This window comes from Myotis daubentonii, chromosome X (assembly GCF_963259705.1).
Source record: "Myotis daubentonii chromosome X, mMyoDau2.1, whole genome shotgun sequence".
Lineage (NCBI taxonomy): Eukaryota > Metazoa > Chordata > Mammalia > Chiroptera > Vespertilionidae > Myotis > Myotis daubentonii.
Window position 1 is genome coordinate 39,981,992 of NC_081861.1, and position 4,184 is coordinate 39,986,175.

General features: G+C 40.7%; 1 pseudogene; it reads right to left on the reverse strand.

The window, feature by feature from the left end:
* Positions 1-2,203: 2,203 nt before the first annotated feature.
* LOC132224342 (ubiquitin-conjugating enzyme E2 C-like) lies at positions 2,204-2,732 on the reverse strand (annotated as a pseudogene).
* Between the last annotated feature and the right edge of the window lie 1,452 nt (positions 2,733-4,184).

A 4,184-nucleotide genomic window follows, 5' to 3' on the forward strand; every position in this document is an offset into this window, starting at 1 on the left:
TGGGGAAATGTGTATTCAAGTCTATTGCCCATTGTTTTCATCTGGGTGTTTTCTCAGTGTTGAGTTGTAGGGTTCTTGACATATTCCGCATATAAACTCCTTATCACACATATGACTCGCAAATATTTTCTCCCATCTCGTGCATTGCCTTTTCACTCCACTGGCTGTGTCCTTTGGATGCACAGAAGTTTTTAATTTTAATGTGATCCAATTTATGTATTTTTTCTTGCATTGCCTTGCTGGTGGCCTGTTTTTGTAAATTGGATTTTGGAATGAGGGCAAGGAGAATAAGGTTCTGTTAAGCAACTGCAATACTGGATCCTTTTATTTCAAGTTTATATTATTGGTTCATCATAACCTTTTGCATTACTTTTTGTATTTTTCTACCATACACGAATTTTTTTAGAGAACTTCAATTTATTTCAAATATCTTTGACACTCTCCTTTTGGGAGAAAATGGCCAATATAAAGTAAACAGTGTCATATTAATGAGTTACTGCAAAACAAATATTTTTAAGGGTCGGAATGGATTCTGCTTGTTACCATTTCTACTCTCACAAACCTACAATCCTTCTGTATCCAGAGTGTCTAAGAGAGAGAGAACTAACTGTTTTGCTAACATTTGTAGGAGTTTTGCAGTTTATGAGAGGGGGCTTTCCAAAAGATATCAATCCATGATCTCATTTACCCCTCAAAACAATTCCATGAGGTAGGAATTATCATTCTCATTTTCAGAAGAAAAAAAATGGAAGATCAGAGCATTCCAGAGATTTCCCAGATTCTACATGTAATTAACCCTGGAGTTTTAATCCAGGTTCCCTTATTTTCTTTTTATATAGTTTCTTATTCATGGAAAATTCTAAACATGTACAAGAGTACAAAGGATGCCCTAACCGGTTTGGCTCAGTGGATAGAGCCTCAGCCTGTGGACTGTAGGGTCCCAGGTTCAATTCCAGTCAAGGGCATGTACCTTGGTTGCTGACACATACCCAATAGGGAGTGTGCAGGAGGCAGCTGATTGATGTTTCTCTCTCATCGATGTTTATGACTCTCTATCCCTCTCACTTTCTCTCTGTAAGAAAATCAATAAAAATATATATTTAAAAAAAGAGTACAAAGGTAGTATCATAAACACCTTATACCTAACCTAGCTTCAAGAGTTATCAACATATGGTCAATTTTATTTCCTATATACCCCCATACACACCCTCCCTACCTTGGATTACTTTAAAGCAAATCCGAGACATCATATTTCATTCATAAATTCTTCAATGTGCATATCTAAGAGATGAAGACTTTTTCTCTGTATTCACAATATCATTATCACACCCAAGAAAGATAGACAGTAGTAAATTCCAAAATGTTACCTAACATCCATTTGGTATTCAGTTTCTTCAACTAGTTCATAAATGTGTGGTTTCTTTCCATTGCTTGCTTTGAATTGGGACCCAAAGAAGGTACAGGTGTAACATCGAATTCATTGTCTTACATGTCTTGACCTATAGCAATTTCTTTCTCTTAAAGGTCACTAAAATTTGTAGCCTGAATACAGAGTTATAGATGCCACCTTACATTTTGAGGGGCAACCATCTATACAGGAAACCTGGTGGGGAGAATGACAGAAAAGTTTACTTGTGGAGAGTCTTGAGAGGAGAATACAAACTTAAAACAAGCATAAAATGTATATCCATCTATTTCATTTTAGTCACAACTCCAATACTAAACATCTGTGCTTTTCTCCCTCAGAAGGGTGACTTGGAGACGCATTGGTGTGACCGAAGCTGGACTGCAGGTCAGTAAACCTGAAAAAAGCCTTTGGGGGGGAGCCATCCTAAATCCTGTTTCGGGACCTGGACACCTTTGTGGCAGATAATCTCACGTGGTGTGTTTTGTCTGTTTTATGTTGGCAAATAAGTTTAGCCCTCGGGAATCTTTGTGGAGGGAAATGAGCTATGTAAACTCCAGCTTACGGTTATTTCCCATTACGAGTGAGAAAAACAATTTCTTTTCTTTTAATTCAAAATGTATTTATCTAATATATTCATCACAGAGGCTCAACCAGAGACTTAATTTAAAAAACAGACACAAAAGAAATGTGACACCACAGCTGCAGATAGAGTCCAATACAGAAATCAAGGCAAGGAGAGACCATCCAAGGAAAAGGTAAAAAGGCAGCACGAGGAGACTGGCTGGGCAGCCCAGGTCAGGGCTCTTGGCTGGAGACCTGCTCTGCGTAGTTTTCCTGTAGGTACTTCTTGCAGGCTGTGGGTTTTGTCAGAGCTCTGCAGCAAGTGTGTTCAATGCACTATCGATGCTGGGTTCTCTAGCAGGCTCTGGGTGGAGAGCAGGATGGTCCTGGCGTCATACAGGGCAGACCACTTGTCCTTGAGGATGTCCAGGCAGATGGTACCCTGGGTGTGTACGTTGGGGTGGTACAGGGCGAGAGGAATTTCACCTAGGGTGTGTTGTTCGGGTAGCCACTGGGGAACTCTAGGGAGAGTTTATACCTCAAGTCTTCGTATAGTGCCAGCTGCTCCATGGATGGTCCCCATCCATTTGAAAAGGTTGATTCAGGGAAGGCAGACATTCCTTTGTCCCCAGATGACATGAGGGTCATCAGCTCCTGCTGTAACCGCTTGCCCACTTGGTCCAGGCGACGCCCCCTCTGGATTGGGCTCCTTTACCAGCTGCAGTGACGCTGGGGCAGCTGGGTTGCGGTTTCGGGAGGCCATCGGGGCAGCGCTGGCAGAGACGTGAACTCAGAGAACACGACTGTAACATCCGAGAACACAGTTTCTTAAAGGAAAACTAGAGAATGAACTGTCTTGCCCAGTCTGGGTAAAAAATTAAATATATATTGTTTACAAACATATAGTTCATTATGTCTATAGCCATGTACATATATGTAAAAGTCTGTCGGTGGGGAGAGGGAAAATTTACCCACTTCCCTTCTTAGTTCTTCTGGTTAGTCTAACAAGTGCAGTGAGGCAAGACACGTTAACAAGAGAAAAAGAATTTAATACGTATTTATGGTGTTCTCACAGAAAAGGGACTTAAGGAAATGTCCCAAGCAGGTGGCTTATATTGTTTGTAGACAAAGAAACAATATATTTGTGAGGAATGGATAAAACAAAGAGACTAAGGTGTTGGTGCTTAATCAGTGGAGAATCTAAGCAGAGTTTGGTTTAGGGAATAAATTAGTAAAGAATTAATGAGACTTATTTGTATAGGCCTCTGGGTCCTGAATTCACTATCGTTGGCGATGAGGATGTGTAACTCCCGGTGCTGAGAAAAGAAACTCAGAGTGTTCTTCTCAAGCGTTTTCTCAAGTAACTTTTATCAAAAACAACCAGTATGCCACATGGGCATATTTGGGGGCAGCCTGCCTGGAGCCTTTCAATACAGTGCAACTCCTAGCACAGGTATCCTTTAAGGAGCGCTTCAATGAGGAGTCATGTGGGGGTTCAGCCTGAATTTGGAAGAATTCAGATTATGACACAGAGGAGCAGCTTATAAGAGGGTCAAATGGCACTAAATTATTTAAAGCCAAGCTTAAGCTCTTGGCTAAATCAAGACATTTATATCATTGGGATGATGGAGTAACTTATCCAGAGAACATTCTATATCGGCGATGTTCAACCTGTGTGCCACAACAAATTTTAAAACCTGCAGTATCTGACTGTTTAGTCCAGGACACTGACCTGTTTTCATTACATTGTCATATACAAAACTGACACACGTGCTGCAGAGCTCGGGCAAAACCCCACAGCCTTCAAGAAGTACCTACAGGAAAACTACGCAGAGCAGGTCTCCAGCCAAGAGCCCTGACCTGGGCTGCACAGCCTGTCTCCTTGTGCTGCCTTTTTACTTTTTCCTTGGATCGTCTGTCCTTGCCTTGATTTCTGTATAGGACTCTATCTTCAGCTGTGGTGTCACATTTGTTTTGTGTCTGTTTTTTAAATTAAGTCTCTAGTTGAGCCCCTGTGATGAATGTATTAAATATTGTATTTAATGGCCAATACAATAGCTGTACAGTGTGAATGAATAAAAGTGAAACCTATTTTTGGCCGATTGGCAAAACATACAATATATTTTGTGGCGTTCCACAGAACTTTAGTATTTACTTTGTGCGCCATGAGATAAAATGTTTGAAAATCACAACTTTATATGAACCACTTATGTTT